Genomic DNA, 19068 nt, shown 5'->3' with positions numbered 1-19068 from the left:
ACTATTTATTTATTTAGGAATGTCATTTATAGCCAATATTTGCATTGTGATGCTACCACAAAACAACGAATTTCACGACATGTTCATGACAATAAATTCTGATACTGATTCTGAATATTTTTATTGTATTTGCTTGAGAAATAGAGAATTGGAATTTTAAATGAGAGTGACCCAATGAATGACCAAATACTGGAACAGAAGTGGATCAGATTAGCTGTGGTTTACACACTGTGGATGCACACTGCTATTTTGGGTTCAGCAGCAGAAGGTACGGCAAGCTTTAGGACTCCTTGCAAAAGTCCTCAGACATGTGGGCTTGCAGCTGGGAGAGAGATGTACAAGGATGTGGAGGGAGATGAGGGAATGGCTGGCTCATTGGCAGAGCATGTGTGTTCAGCCCTGGTTGGATTGAAATGAACGAAAAGGCAATGCAACACTCAACCTCCCTTGTCACATGAGGTGGAGAGGAGGTCAGAAAACAATGATACCATCTGTGGAGAGAAATGATCAATAAAAACACAACGCTGGAGAAACTCAGCAGGTCAAACAGTGTGCTTTATGCAACAAAGATAAAGATACAGAACCAACGTTTCGGGCTTGATCATCAAGGTATGGAAAAATGGAGGCAGGTACCGAACAAAATGATGGAGGAGAGGGGGAGGGGAAGGAGCATGGACCCAAAGGCAGGAGGTAATAGGTAGATGAGGGAGGAAGGGGACACCAGCAAGCAGAGATACTTCTGTGATTCCTGTAGGAGAAATTGCTCTGTGATTCCTGAGGGAGGGATAACTCTGTGATTCTTGAACCCTTTATCAAGGTATGAAAAAAATCCCAGCAGGCACCCTAACAAAATGCAAGGGGGGGAGGGGGGAGAGGGGAAATAGTCAGTGTCAGACTCAGAATGCTGACTGCCCTTTTTTCTCCAATGGATGCTGACCAGCCTGCTGAGTCCATCCAGCTTCTCATAGCTTGCTCAAGATTTCAATGTCTTCTGCTTCTCTGCCAGGAGTTTGGTTGGAGTAATGGGGGAATACTGCTTGCAAGCAGAGAGCAACGCATGCAGCTCATGTCGATTTGAAGTCCATTTAGACAGGATTTATTCTAAAATGCAGAAGGAAGCAAATCTGTTAGCTGCTAACTGGCCAATATTTTCTTGGAGACACAAAACAATCAAGAACTCTCCCCATGAAATGTAAAGTTACACGGTTGTCAATATTGATTACTAATGTAGCTAATCAGGCCTGGCATCAGATTGTGCTCTCATTTTATTAATAAAGAGGTTTGGGGACACCAATACCCCTGAGCAGGAAGTCCTGCAAAAGGTATTGGACACAGCCTAGAAAATCACAGGCAAAACCCTCCACTCCATCGAGAACACATATGGGGGGGCGCTGTTGTTGGAGAGCACCATCATTAAGGCTCTGTTCTTGCTGCTACTATCAGGAAAGAGGTATAGATGCTATAAGGCTCACACCACCTGGTTCAGGAACAGCTGCTCCCCCTCCACCATCAGACTCCTCAACCACAAACTCAATCAGGGACTCATTTAAGGACTCTTGCCTGTGCACTTTATCGATTTTTTTTCTCTCCGTATTGCACAGTCCATTTGCTTACACATGTTCGTATCTTCTTGAGTACAGTTTTTTGCACTACCAATTCTGCCTCACCCGGAGGAGAAAGAATCACAGGGTTGTATGTGATGACAAGTTTGTACTCTGACAATAAATCTGAACTTTGAAAATCTTTGAACTTTTCATGGTCTTGAGATCATTGAGTGTTATAAAGGTCGACACAGATTGGGCTCAAAGCCATGGTCTGAATCAAAATTAAAATCAGGTCATCCTTAGAAAGAGACATTTTGATCATCACATCATTAGTATCTGTTAAATAAAGATTAACGGAGACGAGACATTCTGCCATATAGAAGGCTCGCAAACTTTCTTCAGCTTTCAGTACTTTCTTGTCCCCTTATTTTTGTGAATTGTGTGACAAGCAGTTTTAGAAATGAGAAGGGTTTCTTTCTACTTTTAGGGAAAACACTGTGAAGCAACATTCAGTTGTTAAAAAACATTTAGCTGTACAGAGGGGTAACTGGCCCTTTCGACCCACGAGCCCGTGCCACCCAGTTACATCAATTAACCTGCAAACCCCGGTATGATTTTGGAGGGTGGCAGATGACTGGAGCATCCAGAGGAAGCCCACGCAAGACATGAGGATCACCGGATTCAAAATTAAGAACATAACAACATAAGAATCAGGAGCAGGAGTCGGCCATCTGGCCCGTCAAGCCAGCTCCACCATTTAATGAGATCAAGGCTGATCTGATGATCGGCTCATCTCCACCTACCTGCCTTTTCCCCAAATCCCTTAATTCCTCTACTATGTAAAAATCTATCCAACCTTGTCTTAAATATATTTACTGAGGTCACCTAAGCTGCTTCAATGGGCAGTGAATTCCGCAGATTCCCCGCCCTCTGGGAAAAGCAGTTTCTCCTCATCTCCGTCCTAAATCTGGGCCCCTGGCTCTGTCATGACATTGTGTTAACCGCTATGCTAACTGAGCCACCTTTATTAGCTGCATACAATGCTGAATTTACTCTGCTTACCATCAATGATGGAGTTCTTGAACAGGAAAGGCTTCTGAAAGCCATGCAGACTTTTATCAGTGTTATTCACAATGTTCTGTTACTGGGAAAACAATATTTTTAATCAATGTGCAGGGCATCCAATGGAAATTGGGAGGCTTGAGAACATAGGTGGTAGCATGTGCAGTGAGGAGGAGAGTAACAGTGTACGGACCGACAGAAGGTTCTGTATTGATTGCCACATTGATAAGAGTTCCTGTGGCAGCAAGAGGGGAGGAGTTGATGAGGTGAGATGTCCAACTACTCCCAGAGTGAACCTCAAAGCCAATGAGAAACGAGCTCCAACTCCTTGTCTTTAAATAAAAAGCACCTTAAACTCTCCAAAGCAACAGGCAATTTCGGAAACAGCAGTTTGCTGATTTTTTTGCTCCAGATTTAAGCCTTTGCAGTTTTTTTAATGTTTCCAGATACAGTAAAAACCCTGGTATCCGGCACCTATGGGGATTGTTAGATGCCGATGTGAATTTTTTCATTGCTTAAAGTCATGTGTTGGGGATTGGTGAACTAACGGCGAGTCACGGCAATTTGAAACCCGTACTTTTTACTTACTTATTTTCTTCTTTAATAGCTACATATTATACGAACAGTTTAATTAGCATTGTTGAATTGGATACAGACAGACAGAGAGAGAAAAATATATATTAAATATGCATCCGCACACCCACACACATACCCACACATACACCCACATCCACATACACACACCCACACGGACCCACCCCCCACACATGCACCCACATACCCACACATACACCCACATCCGCATACACACACCCACACGCACCCACCCCCCACACACCCCACATCCACATACATACACCCACACGCACCCACCCCCCACACACACACCCACATACCCACACATACACCCACATCCACATACACACACCCACACGCACCCACCCCCCACACACACACCCACATACCCACACATACACCCACATCCACATACACACACCCACGCACCCACCCCCCCCACACACACCCACATACCCACACATACACCCACATCCACATCCACATATCCACACACGCACCCACCCCCCCAAACACACCCACATACACACACACACTCACACACCCCCACACACATAGCCCCACACACCCCCACATCCAGACACACACCTCACATACACAAAACCAGACACACCCACCCACACCCAGACACACCCTATGCACACAGACACCCACACACACACACACACACACACACACACAGACACACTCCCCACACACACACACACACACACACACACACACACACACACACACACAACCTTAGATTCCCAGACGCAACAATAAATTATCATGCTGTCATTCAGCATCTTTAAAGCTCAAACTCCTCCCGGCTTCCACAGTTTGTTGGGTTACGAGTTTTATTTTTTTCACGACTTTGGGTGTGAAGTGCTTTCTGACTTCACTTGCAAGCAGCGTTAAAATAATGTCTTCTCGCTGGGGGCAGCAACGTGAGTCATTGTATGGGTTAAGGCTATGGTATGATTATGGAGGCAGGTGTGCCTCCCAATGTGATGGTGAACTCATTAATTTTACCCTGGACAGCATGCACCAAATAATTGCAATGCCTCAGATATTCTATAAAGTGATTGGCTGAGACATGAATGTGGCAATATTGAAATTTATGACACCAATAATACTATTGATTAAAGGGCCTTGCAAGGTTGCCTTAGGGAACTACTCCATTGCTCCATTTATTATTAATTCTCAATCATTAGAAAATCTTTCATGCGTCATTTATATCAAGCCACCCTTGATCAAATACGACCTTGTCTACATATGAGTGTCCGAACAATTGAAAACTGGCTGTATGCTCCAAATAATTCATGATTCAGATGATAGTCTTCTACTCTTGGTCATCTTATACCTTCTGTTCCGCCACCTTATGTGTGTATTTAGCTTCCTTCATCCTCAGCTGTTAGTGAGACCTCTCTCTCTACAGGCTGCTTCTTGGATTTATTGATGATGTTCATATTTCTCCTGCACGTTGTCAATCCTGAGGGCCCCGTGCAATGACTCTTGCCCATTCCACCTTCTGCTTGACTGACTTTGTTAAAACCCCTCAAATCCTTGGCCCGACTTGTCCAATGTTGATATCTTTTCCAACAACCAAAAATTGTGCAGGCCAGGGTTGTTGTTTGTCCTTTGTAGTCAAAGATGCATCCGCAAGTCAAATTGGAGATGGGTGGCTGTGGGTCTGGAGGTGACTGGTGAGGCCAATCTGGGCCCTGAAGGCTCGCCCACATGTGGGACACAAGTGGGTGGGTGTTGACGTGGCAGTGGGCCATGCGCACAGCATGTTTTCATTGCGCCTCGATGATGCGCCTGACTTCAGCTGCACGGGCTCCTGTGATGATCTTGCTGCACCAAGCTGCATGGTCCAGGGCAAGGGTCTCCCACATGTTGATGTTGACACCCAGGCCTTTGAGGGACGATTTGAGGCAGGCTTTGTAATGTTTCTTCTGCCCCCCTTGGTGATATATCCAAGCCATTGCAGATTCCCATATATAACCATATAACCACTTACAGCACAGAACAGGCCAGATCGGCCCTACTTGTCCATGCCGTAACAAATCCCCACCCTCCTAGTCCCACTGACCAGCACCCGGTCCATTCCCCTCCAGTCCTCTCCTCTCCATGTAACTATCCAGTTTATCCTTAAATGTAACCAATGATCCCGCCTCAACCACATCTGCTGGAAGCTCATTCCACATCCCTACCACCCTTTGCGTAAAGAAATTTCCCCTCATGTTCCCCTTATAATTTTCCCCTTCAATCTTAAACCATGCCCTCTAGTTTGAATCTCCCCCACTCTTAATTGAAAAAGCCTATCCACATTTACTCTGTCTGTCCCTTTTAAAATCTTAAACACCTCTATCAAGTCCCCCCTCAATCTTCTATGCTCCAGAGAAAAAAGCCCTAGTCTGCACAACCTTTCCCTGTAACTCAAATCTTGAAGTCCTGTCAACATTCTCGTGAACCTTCTCTGCACTCTCTCTTTTTTGTTTATATCTTTCCTATAATTTGGTGATCAAAACTGTACACAGTACTCCAAATTTGGCCTCACCAATGCCTTGTACAATTTCATCATAACCTCCCTACTCTTGAATTCAATACTCCGATTTATGAAGGCCAAAATTCCAAATGCCTTCTTCACCACACCATCTACCTGAGTATCAGCCTTGAGGGTACAATTTACCACAACTCCTAAATCCCTTTGTTGCTCTGCACATCTCAATAGCCTACCATTTAATGCATATGACCTATTTAGATTTGCCTTTCCAAAATGTAACACCTCACACTTATCTGTATTAAATTCCATCATCCATTTCTCAGCCCACACCTCCAGCCTTCCTAAATCACCTTTTAATCTACGGTAATCTTCCTCACTATCCACAACACCACCAATCTTTGTATCATCTGCAAACTTGCTTATCCAATTCTCCACCCCTACTTCCAGATCATTAATATATATAACAAACAATGTGGACCCAGGACCGATCCCTGAGGAACTCCACTAGTCACCGGCCTCCAATTGGACAAACAATTTTCTACCACTACTCTCTGACACCTCCCATCCAACCATTGCTGAATCCATCTCACTACCTCCTTATTTATACCTACTGCCTCCATCTTTTTTCCTAACCTCCTGTGGGGAACTTTGTCAAAAGCTTTACTAAAGTCTAAATAGACAACATCCACAGCTTTCCCTTCATCAATCTTTTTTGTAACCCCTCAACCTTTTTTGTAATCCCATGTTATGCAACTTTTTGCAATAACGCACTGGATACTGTATGAGTGATACTTCTGTGCCATGTATTGTGCTCTTTCATCTTGATGTAGATGTACAATCAGAAGAAAATGACCCTGCCTCTCCTTGTCATCATTAAGTCTATCATGCACTAACTCAAGTAATAATTCAGTTACTCTCAACCCATCTCACGTTCCCAAAGGTTTTCCAAATTTTTCACCCAGTCCCTTCTTAAACTTTCATTATTGGCTTTTCCATCAATATGGACACAACGTCGACCGGGACTAGGGAGGAAATTGAAGAGAGTTAAGCACAACAGGCTGCAGATTCTGTGATCGTAGTAAAAACACCGAAATGCTGAAGGAACTCAGCATCTCAAGGAGACAAAGAATTACACAGACATGATAAATTCTTACATAGTCCCTTATCATATTCATTTGTTGGTCTAGATTCCTCCCCCATTGTTTGAATTCTGAGACTTTCTGATATATCCTGATATATCACTCTCTGAGTGAAGAAGCATCCTCTATCATTTCTCCTAAAGTTTTTCCCCCTTACCCTTAACTCATACCCTCTTGTTCCAACCTCCCTTGCCCTCAGGGGAAAGAGACTAGTCTATCTATTCCCTTCATAATTTTAAATACCTCTATCAAATCCCCTCTCAACCATCTACGTTCCAATGAATAAAGTCTCTGTCTCCTTAATCTACAAACTTTACTTGTGAATTTTGCTTCTTAGCCTCCTCTGGACTAAAGAGAACAGCAATCTATCCATTTAAGTGCAAAGAAGGTAACCAGGTCACCTATCTTGGTATTATGCCTGAATGTGGAATGGCATGAGGAGAAATAACTTCTATTGTTTACAATGTCAAAGATTCACTTACCTCCATTTGGACATGTTGAGAGAGTCCTTCAAAAAGACAACTATCCCTTGGGAGCATCAGGGCACATTGAGAATGTGAAAGGTGCTCTGTAAATGAAGTACAGAACTTCTCACAACAATCTCTCACTATCTCTGAAGATAGCTCGTTTACCTTTGCACAACTCCACTGAAAGACTTGAACCCTAAAGTATCCAAGGCAACAAAAAGTGTGCTCCCAATTGAGGGAAAGAGCTCTCGATCACTGCATTATTGAAGAGAGGTCTTGCCACGAAACGTGTTTCTGGTGGGGGGCAATCCTTGGTGGGAATGCCCCTTAGGAAATGGCTTTCAGCCCACGATTCGCCATTCATAAATATGAATCAAAGCAAAACCATGAGGTCTATCCAGTTTCCTGGGAGGTTCTCCCATGGCACCAGTTCACCTTGTTGCAGGTGTACATTATTGATTGCTAAATGCAAGACACGCATTTCTTGTCCAACTATCAAATTTGTTCTCCAAAAATAAAAAGATTCTCCTTTATTTAAAAATTGCAGTCTGTTCAAACAATGGCAATACTGGAGATATTACACCACCAAAAATGCAGTAAATCTGCATTTTGAGAACCATTGCATGTTGAATCTGTCAGATTACAATGTTTGATTTTTGATTTCCTCTTATTGACAGTTTTCTCTTTAAGAAATGGCATGTCTGTAAACATGGAAACGCTAACAGCTTGCTAGTGCAGTTTGCACAGAATGCTGTGAGTATTTCTCTTGATCTCAGAAGGCAATAATACTCAGCTCAAAGGGCATTTAGTGCCCATTATTGTCTACGTTGAGAATTTGAATACCACATACATGTATCATTTTTAGTTCCTGTACACTAATTACTAAATCCATCTGAGCTGACGGCCACATTCTGAGATTGCACGGCTGATTATTACAGCTCATGCAAACCACAGCCGAGTGCAGAATTAGCAATCACCTTCTGACAAAGATAACTGGCCAAATTAAGGCCGGGTTAACCCAAAGGCAGGGTGTTGCCTCATGAATAGGACACTTACAATTCCCTTGGGAACTCAGGTATAAATGGTTCAGCACAGTAATGGATAGGGCCATCCCAAAGAAATGTCAGAATGTTTATCCACAATACCCAAGAGGCATGAATCTGATCAATACAAAAAGCAGTTGTGTATCTGTTTGTTAACTGATATAATTGCTTGATAATACATTTAATCGGCATTTAATACAGCTCTGTGCCTTCTGCGTCAATAAACTGTAATTCCTCTAGAAGGAACACTCAAGTCTGTCATAATTTATGCACAAAAGGTGCATGACTTAAATGATTCAAATGGCAATGATTAAATATTCGAATGTCTTCATTGTGTAAAAACTGCATTTTGCATTATCCATTGTTCAAAAGTCTGTGAAAGGACACAAGGTTAATCAAGAAAAAAAACAGGGATCCAAAGATGAAAATATGCAAAGTTTTGGCTTTTCATTCCATCTTCAGGATATAAACATGCAGCCAAAATGCTGGGCAAGTCAATAACAAGAGGTTCAATAACACCACTACTTGACTTATTTTAACACTATTCCTTGCATTTTCTTTGTTTATTCATTTGTCTAATTATGTATTCTTGCACAACATCTCATCCTCACTGACAAACAACATAGGATGCGTACTAAGCGCATTGCTCTAGTTGCACTGCGACTGTGTGACAAAATGGATGCCATTTACAAATTTTCTGATGACACCATAGTCGACGGCAGAATCACAGATCCCAATGAGGAATCATACAGGAAGGAGATAGATCAGCTCGTTGGGTAGTGTCACAACAACAACCTTGCACTCAACGTCAGCAAAACCAAGGAGCTGAGTTTGGATTTCTGGAGGGGGAATTCAGGAAAACACGAACCAGTCCTCATCGAGGGGTCAGCAAATTCCTGGATGTCAACATCTCTGAGGATCTGTCCCAGGGCCTCCATGTCGATGCAGTCACGAAGAAGGCTCATCAGTGGGTAAACGTTGTGAGGAGTTTGAGGAGATTTGGTATAACCAAAGATTATTGTTAATTTCTACAGGTGTCTGGTCTGGTACGGAGGTGCCAATGCACAGGACAGGAAAAGAATACAGATGGTTGTGAGCCAGTGCCACCAAGGGCATCAGTCTTCGCTCCATCGAGAACATCAACAAGAAGCAGTGTCTTAAGAAAGCAGCCTCAAGGACCCCCACTGCCCAGGTCATGCCCTCTTCACTCTGCTACCATCAGGAAGGAGGAACAAGAGTTTATTTTTTAAAAGTAATTTATAGCAATATTTGCACCTGCAATGCTAATTTTGGAACAAAGCAAAAAATGTTGTGACATGTTCCTGACCATAAATTTTGATTCTGATTCTACTTGCTGCACATTGGCTGATCTAGATAGCACACAAAACAATACTTTGTACTATATATCAGTACACCTGACAATAAACAATACAATTCAATCCATTCCAAAGACTTTGCATTGTTGTTATTTGTAAAATATAGTTTTTTAGTAAGTCAAGAATGAGACCCTAACAATGGGAAGGCTTCTAGCTCCAAAAGGGTAATGATTCAGAATTTAAGGCAAATTACCTTCAGTAAAATAAATACTCACTAAAGACCATGAACTTATATTCCACCATGGTCTCCAGGAAATCCATTCAAAAGTCTTGGAGAGAGACAATCTATGTCGAGTAAGACTCCATGAAAGTTTTTTTGCAGACTATGGTGAAAGCAGGCAAAACAAGGCAGCAATCCTGCACAATTCAGTACGTATATCACAACCTCCAGTGACTGATTTATTTTTTTCATTTACTTTCGATATACAGCACGGTAACTGGCCCTTTCAGTCCTCGAACCCGTGCCGCATAAATATGCCAATTAACTTATGACCCTGGTATGTTTTGAAGGGCAGGAGGAAACCGGAGCACCTGGAGGTAACCCAAGAAGACACAGGAATAATGTGCAAACTCCTCACAGATAGCACCGGATTTGAAGCCACTTGCTGGGGCTATAGCCACCCTTGGGCTTCTCAATATAACAATCATTTAAGATTAGTATTTAATCATGTCGACCCACCTTAAGACTTTCTGATTCATCCTTTCCCAGAAAATGTTCCAGTCCTTTTCATTTACAGATTGCAACAGTATACCATCTCCTTTACACGTGCTGGTACATCAGTTATATTTTTATATTTCTCTGTCGACAAACTGCGGTCATTCTTCCAAAGGGTTGAACAGGGTTCTAAAAGAAGAGAAAGATGTGTTAAAAGAAAGTAAATTAGGATCTCCGACACTGACACTGGTAACAGTTTTAGCACTATTTATCACTTTAATAATGAACCTCCAGACTCCATTATAAAACCTTGAAGTTTAAATAACTGAAATTTTTAAAACAAGTTTTATTTTAATTTATTGAGCGAAGATCATCATTTTGAAAATCCATCTCTGTCTTGACCAAGTTTAAATGTGAGGCTATTTTTTGAGGCCCATTGGTGGAAATGTAAAATTTAGTGCTAAAGCACATGTGGAGCAAGCAGCTCAGGTAAGAACTGCTCCATGAGGGACCTCTGTCACAGCGACAGATACGAGTTGAATTAATTTCGGAATTTAATTCCACTTATTTCAGTGACTTTTAAATATTAACATTGATTAACATGAAGCTAAGAGTTCATGGTAAGTGCAACCACTTCATTGATAATGCTTTGTGGAAGGAAATATACTGTTCCTTTGTTGCCCATGTGATTCCGACAATATGGTTGTAACCCTCCGAAATGGGTGGGAAGGGAAGATTAAAGAAACCACTGCTCTAGACCCAATTGTTACTGAAATATTTTGCTTGAGAAAAATTGTCTTTGGCCCATTTCCTTTGGAGTTACACATAATGAGTCAATTAGGGATGATTAAAACAGTGGTTTTCCACCCACATCCCACCTTAAGCAATTCCTTACTAATCACAGAGCACCAATGGCATAGGGATTACACAAAGTGGGATGTGAGTGGAAAAAGGTTGAGAAGCACTGGCATTTTATTTAATAATTTTAGAACCATATTGAATAAAAATATATATAAAGAAAATATGTATATGGAGAAAGAAAATAAAATCCCCCTCTCATCTATCCCACCCTCACCATCCCCCACTCACTAACCTAACTAATATAAAAAAAAGAAAAAAAGGAGAATGTCAATAAAAATTATTAATTCAATATATATAATAGTGGAGTTAAGGGTTGCAGCTCACGTGATACTTTGATGCTTGTTGTTTGATATTTGTTGCTCAAGCCCAAAGCGTTGGTTCTGTATCTTTATCTTTGCTACATAAAGGACACTGTTTGACCTACTGAGTTTCTCCAGCATTGTGTAGGTACCTACATGTATGTAGGTGGGAGCAATAAATACTGGCCTTTCCCATAACACCCAAATCCCTTAAAAGGAATAATGAAACTCCAGCCAATCATCTTCATGAAGTATCAATCCAACCTCCAGTGGCAGCATTAATGTTGATGCGATTCCTTTATTGGATACAGGTGCTCCTCAACTTACAATGAGGTTCCGTTCCGGCAAACGCACTGTAAGTTGAAAACAATTGTAAGTCAGAAAAGAAAACCGCACCTACCATTTTTTTATAATTAAATGTTGAATACCTTTATTCCACACTGAAAAAAAACATAAAGCACACTGGGCATGAAGAATGTGCTGTCCGGTACTCTCGTGTGATGCTACCATTGCCCAGCGTCGTGAAAGAGTAGCGTACTGCATGTCACAAGCACTGGAACAGATCGGTTATTCGAAATTGAAAGTATGAACTTGAACCATCATAACTTCGAAAAATCGCGTCGGACCATCGTAAGGAGAGGAGCACCTGTATAATCTTTGAAAAAGTAAACGATAGTGAAGCTCCTTGTTACAACAGGTCATCGTTTACCCAACTGAGTCATGCAGACCCGAATTTACATCAGCAGGATTAGGTATGATTTCTTATCATTTGGATCAATTCTATCCATGAATCAAACTGCTTCCTTAGCTGCCCAGAGACTGATGGAGACAGCTTTTCCATCGAAGCCAGTAGTGGTATTGTTAAATGTAGTTCTGACAAGGCAAACTGTTAAACTGTCTCTTCTGATATCACTTTAACTGCTGTTTGCATGACAGCAGTTAATTGGCATTGCTGTAGAATTTACAATCTCCCAAATTAGGATATGTGTAATTCGTGATAATTTATTTGCTCTGATCTTAACTTAAATAGCCCTGCTTGCAAAACAGACTCATTTGAATTGCATTCCAGAACATAACACGAGTTGAATACACCTTTTGCCCTCTCATGCAACACAACGCACATACTGAACAGTGGCTCAATACAGACAGAGGCTAGTGCTGTGCGGGGAAGTGACTGCCATGTAAATATGAGGGAAATCAAATTCCATTCAAATCAATGAAACTGGATCTGAATTTTATCTCTCCAGAAAATAGGACTGCTAAGAAAAATTAATGCAAAGGCTGTCAGAATAAACTAAAGGCAAATCTGCAATGCCGAAACATGATGAAAGATGTTATAATTAATATGGCAAGGCATGACCCAAACATGTGATCTCCCTTGCCACACAAGTTGTTAGGACCAAGTTAATTGTCAATGTAACTATCAAGGGCATTCTCTTAATGAGGCTGCTTATATCAGGCTAAGTGCCACGGTTGTATTTACATTCTAATAACAATTGTAAAATTAACAAGTCCTTAAGAAGGACTCTGACCAAAAATAAAGCCTTTTGTTTCACAAGAGAAATACTTCCTTCACCATTACTGCATCACAATGCAGGGGCAGATGCTACATGTATTCAGACAAGATGATTTCCAACCAATCAGGTGGCTGCTTGCAGAGAGGTAATGGAACACGAGGTCAGGAAATGCCAAGTTGCCATAGCTCAAGAGCTCTCTGTTGCAGTTGCATCATGTCATTTTCTGGAGAAACTCCAAAGCTACTTGGACTTGTAAAGAGTGAACAAGATTCAGGTTTCAGATTTATTGTCAGAGTACATACAAGACATCACATACAACCCTGAGGTCCTTTATCCTGTGGGACAGGCAGAATTACTACTGATTAGTAAAGCAAAAAAAAACATATGGAATCTACACATGTAAACAAATAAAGAAATTTAAACAAATGGAACTGTGCAATACAGAAATAGTCTTTTAAAAATCAGTAAGTGCAAAAGTGAGGGTTCTTAAATGAGTCCCTGATTGAGTTTGTTGTTGAGGATGCTGATGGTGGAGGGGTAGCCTAGTGGTGTGAGTCTTGTCGCACTTATACCTCTTTCCCGATGGTAGCAGTGAGAACAGAGTGTGGGCTGGGTGGTGTGGATCCTTGATGATTGCTGGTGCTCTCTGACAGACACGTTCGCTGTAGATGTTCTCGATGGAGGGGAGGGAGATTCAAGATCAAGATTCCATTTATTGTTATGTAATAAAGACAGTGCAATATGACATGAAATTTGTTTTTGTTTGCCATAAGGCAGACAGAATCACCATCGGTAGAAATTGCCTGAAGTGCCTCTTACAATCAGAGAAAGAGAGGCAAAAGCGAGTCCTCTCACCCAAGAAGGCTGTGGAGGATCAATAGCCCAGTAATGGGAATTTTGATATGAAGGGAACAAAGAGATATGGGATGAGCATTGCAAAATACAGTGGTTCCCCCTTATCCGCTGTTTTGCTTTCCACAGTTTCAGTAACCTGTGGTCAACTGCAGTCCGAAACTGATCCGACTGCCCCACTCTCTCCCCACAGCTCCGTGTCGGTCTGCACACTGATCCCACTGCCCGCTCTCTCCTCATAGTCCCGTGCCGGTCCCCACACTGATTCCACTGACTCGCTCTCTCCCAATAGACCCATGTTGGTCCCCAGACTGATCCCTACTTACAAATAAAAAGTTCACAGGTACCCTATAGCTTTGCTAAGTATGATGTTTGCACAACGTCCACATCACATAACACCCTATTTTACAGATGTTAAGCAGCGCATACCCTGTATAGGGTTTGGACCTATCTGCAGTTTCAGGCATCTCTGGGGGTCTTGGATGATATCCCCCGTCAATAAGGGGGAACTACTGTAGCTCTGAATTAAAAAAAAATATATTATTGAATGACAGGGCAGGAGACAAATGACCTACATCTGCTTCTTGCATTCTTAAAAACTCTTCAGGGCATTAGGGATGGAAATTAATGTCTTCCTTTTATGGGCTAAATGTGGTTGCAACATCTCTTAACATATGTCTGATGAAGAGGCTGGCAGGAGCAAGATACATATGACAATGCCGACTGCAGCAATGAATGGAAAGCACAATAGCGACAATGGCATTTATCCTTTCAATCTGAACTGACATTTCAAAACCAATTTATTGCATTAGGAACAAAAGAGAATGGACAGAAACCGTCCCCGCATGTAATTCTGGATTAATCCCAGTGCTCTTTCCATTCATTCAGATTCTGGTCAAAATATCTGATTTCAAATGTTTCCATGGTTTGGAATTGCAGAAAAATACACGCTCCAGTATTTCATAGATATAGCTAATGACTTGTATATCAAGCAATGAACTCATTTTCAATTCATTTTCATAATTATTTCAAATCTCCACTCAGACCCAGAGTTAAAAGGCCTCAAAGGCCCTGTAACAAATTATTAAACTGTCTAATAAATTAGGCTGTACAGCAATAAATGTTTCACCTAATTTCTTTCCTTGGCAGCACATCAGTGAGGCCTTGTTGGTGATATGCTGGCTTCAAAGAGACGGAATAAGAACTTGCTTTCCAAATCTTGGAATGTCTCCAGGGCACCCTTCCACCAGTCAAATACTTATCCAACTGTAGTCAGAACATGCTAATATAAGAAATGTGGTAAAGAACTCGCACGCAGCAGCTTCTGCAGGTGGAGTCACTTTCTCGGAGGATCTTTCTTGGACCCAACACACTAACGGCATCGTGAAGGAAGCACGTCAGCACCTCGACTTCCTCAGGAGTTTGCAGAGGTTTGGTATGATACAAGAAACCCTGGCAAATTTTTACAGAGGTGTGGTGGAAATTGTGCTGACCGGCTGCATCACGGTCTGGTATGGGAACACCAATACCCCACAGCATAAAGCCCCTTGAAAAGGTAGTGGAGACAGCCCAGGACATCACAGGCAAAACTTCCCACCAACGAGAACACCTACAGGGAACACTGCCACACCACCCCAGCTCACGGTCTGTTCTCTCTTTTGCCATCAGGAAAGAGGTGTAGGCGCCACAAGACTCGCACTACCAGGCTCAGGTACAGCTGCTCCCCCTCCACCATCAGACTCCTCAACACCAAACTCATTTAAGGATTCTTACTTGTGCACTTCATTGATTTATTTTGTTCTCTCCGTGTTGCACAATTTGTTTACACTCGTTATGTTTACAATTCTTTATTTATTTGCTATGCACATTTTTTTTTGCACTACCAATAAATAATTTTGCCTTGCCTGCAGGAAAGACTCTCAGCATTGTATGTGATGTTGTATGCGCCCTGACAATAAATCTGAAATGTCCAAATTATAAATGACCAGGAAAAGACAAATATTGGGACAATGACCAGTAAGTAATGCTGGAATTCATTTCAAGAGGAATAGAATATAAGAGCAGGGGTGTGATGTTGAGGCTTTATAGGGCACTGGTGAGACGTCACGGACCAATGTGAGCAGTTTTGGGCTTGTCATTTAAGAAAGCGCGTGCTGACGTTGGAGAGGGCTCAAGGAAGGTTCACAAGGATGATTCCAGGAATGAAAGGAATATCTTACGAGGAGCATTTTTTTTAGCTATTGGTCTGTATTCATTGGAATTTAAGAGAATGAGGGGGGTGGGGGTACTCATTGAAACATTTTGAATATTGAAATGGACAGAGTATGTAGAAAAGCTGTTTCCCATGGTGGGAGAGTCCAGGACAAGAGGACGCAACTTCAGGATTGAAGGACGTCCACTTAGAACAGAGATGCGGAGTAATTTCCTCACCCAGAGGTGATAAATCGGTGGAATTTGTTGCCACAGACAGTTGTGGAGGCCAGGTCATTGGGGATATTTAAGGCAGAGATTGATAGGTTCTTGTTTAGCCAGGACATCACAGTTTATGGGGAGAAGGCCGGGGAGTGGGGCTGAGAGGGAAAATGATTGAATGTCAGGGCAGACTCAATAGGCTTAATAACCTATCTCTGCTCCTATGTCTTATGGAGTTATGGTCTTAAGTGCTCACCAGTGCCATTTTGAATCCAGTGCTCTCTGTATGGAATCTGAATGTTCTCCCCGTGTCTGTGTGGCTTTCCTCCAGGTGCCCCCGTTTCCTCCCTCCCCCCAAAAACGCATGGGGATTGCAGCTTAATTGGGGCATTTGGTTGGCACGGGCTCATGAGCCGGGAGAATTTATAACTGGGCTGATGATTGAAATAGCCGCACTAAACATTATGGTCTAGCAATCAGACCTTTTAATGCACCTCCAGCACTTTCCCAGCCTTGTTCAGCTCTCAAGGGTCGGTTTGAACCCAAGGACTTTGACTCAGAGACCAAAATACTGTTCACTGAGCTATTGTTGAAATCAAAGGGTTCTTTTGGATTCAATCACTACTCCTGTTCCAAATAATCTGCACTTACAAATTTCAGATTTATTATCAGAGTACATACATGAGATCACATCGAACCCTGAGATTGGGCGAGGCAGAATTACCCCTTATTGGTAGTGCATTAAAAAACTGTACACAGCGTGTAAACAAATAAAGAAATTACTTAAAGGTACATGACACTAAAATAAGACCTTATGGTGTACTCTCGTTGTACACATGAATGAGAACAGTCATGAGGTGAGTGGTGTGAAATGGCCAAGGCTGCATCTTCTACTGATCTAGCCCCACTTCCCCCTCTCAAATCAATTTCATTCATTGCTTTGCTCTGTGCATGCCTACCATGTTTGACTGCATTAAATTAATGAATTGCTTGAGAAGAACTGAGACACGAAGGCTTCCAAATAAGTGAAACGATGGAGATCTGGTCATAAACAGCAGACTTGGAAGCCAAAGAACACCAGTACATTCAGAAGTCAATGACAGAATATTTAAAGCCAGCTTTTGCAGCAATTCCAAACTAGTTGCAGAGTAAAGTCAGCGTGACAAAATAAAAATGGCCACTCTGCCGGAGCTGCTGTTACGGCAGGTTTGCTGCTGGAGCTGACCTGCAGAAGGTGGGGAGTGGAGACCCAGTGCTTCCATTGGATCCAACTGCTGTCAGATCCATACAGGCTTTAAACAGCCTGTTAAAGGAGCTAACGGTGGTATATTTTAAATTATCGCCACCGTAGGGTTTGGGCCCATTGATGCCGCTTATGATTGGCAGTGGACATGAGGGGTTGCAGACTATAGGAAAGAAGAGGACTGGCGCAGGGCACCAGAAAATGGGGAGACCACCTCCCCTCCCCCCAATTTGAGAAGGAGAAGCAGAAATCACCCATGGGACGGTGACCAAGTTGTCACCGAGGGGCTCCGAGGCCGAAGAACACACAGGCGGCGGGCGGGCTGTTGGTGATGCAAGGTGAGGAATCCATGCAGGGTCCAGGCTTCTGGCAACTGCAGTCAAAGGACTCACACAAGGCTTCAGATTGGCGAAGGAGTACCAGGTATCAGATCCGGGATGCAAGGGGGAGCTGGAGGCTTCCTCATTGTGTTAGAGGTGTACATCTGGAGCTCGGGCTGCCGATGCTTTTGATTCTGTCTGGCTCTGGAGGCTAATCTATGAGCATTCGGTGACTCTGGGGGGGGGGGGGGGGGGGAGGGGATTCTCTCTTTTACTCTGGCTGTAAGGGGCACTAGGCAATTGCTCCTGAGAGAGAATCTTTGTCTGCTTTACAGTAGTATCACATTTTCTGTTTTATTTCAATAAAATAATCTTGAATATTTCATGTGGAAATGCTTGCAGATCAATGCGCTTTCCCTATCGGTAATTCTCAACTTTTTTTTTCCCACTCACATACTTCCTTAAGTATTGATCATCCTTTAGTTCAAAAAAGATACATTATTGTGCAGTTCATCTGTGGACTTGACTGAGATGAATCACTCAACAGAAACCTGTGCATGATGGAGTTTTAAGTGGAACGGTCATTGCACAGGGGTGGTCCCATTCTCTTGGCAGAAGAGACCTTGATCCAGTGGCACAGACAATTGTTGTGGATGGAGATCTCTTTTGCTTCAGTGGATGACCAGAATGTCTAAATGTCTTAAAATGCTCTTAGCCGTCGGCCCATTAATCAGTCTCTTCTGCCCAATCCACCAGACAGATCCCCTACCTCACTGAGGGTTGAAGACCTGTCGGCTACCCTCACCTAGTTTAGCCCGTCGGCCGAGACTGGTTACCGGGTTGTGGCCACTGCACGTGCTACAGCTACTTGGAGCCACAGGTGAGAGTTGAGCGCCAGGTTGGAACAAAAGGTGGATGAGCCACCCATAAAGGGAACGGGAGATTTCCCCACCAGAGGTGCTACCCCCCCCCCCCCCATTCACTCCAACTACATAGGTTGACACAGGTGCTCTGTGGTTAATCAAGGATTGCTTAAGGTGGTATGTGAGTTGTTAAAAAAAAGGTTGAGAATCACTGCCCTTTATCATTGCCACTAAATTTTACATATGTGTCTGCAAAATGGGAGCAGCTGGGTATTGGATGTTCTTTACAAGCAATTACCATTTCCAAGTGATAAAATGCAAACCTGCAGCAATTTCCAAACACCTCTT

General features: G+C 42.6%; 1 long non-coding RNA gene across 1 annotated transcript in view; it reads right to left on the bottom strand.

The window, feature by feature from the left end:
* Positions 1–576: 576 nt before the first annotated feature.
* LOC138754145 (uncharacterized) overlaps positions 577–19068 on the bottom strand; it is a 281963-nt gene continuing 263471 nt past the window's right edge. Inside the window, exons 4-6 of the long non-coding RNA XR_011351575.1 lie at positions 11539–11866; positions 10378–10542; positions 577–1101 (exon numbers count right to left, since the gene is read on the bottom strand). This is a non-coding gene — a long non-coding RNA (uncharacterized lncRNA). The remainder of the gene's footprint in view (positions 1102–10377; positions 10543–11538; positions 11867–19068) is intronic.

The sequence above is a fragment of the Narcine bancroftii genome, chromosome 2 (assembly GCF_036971445.1).
Source record: "Narcine bancroftii isolate sNarBan1 chromosome 2, sNarBan1.hap1, whole genome shotgun sequence".
Lineage (NCBI taxonomy): Eukaryota > Metazoa > Chordata > Chondrichthyes > Torpediniformes > Narcinidae > Narcine > Narcine bancroftii.
Note: the sequence above shows the minus strand (reverse complement) of the source record. Positions and strands in the feature narration are given on the sequence as shown.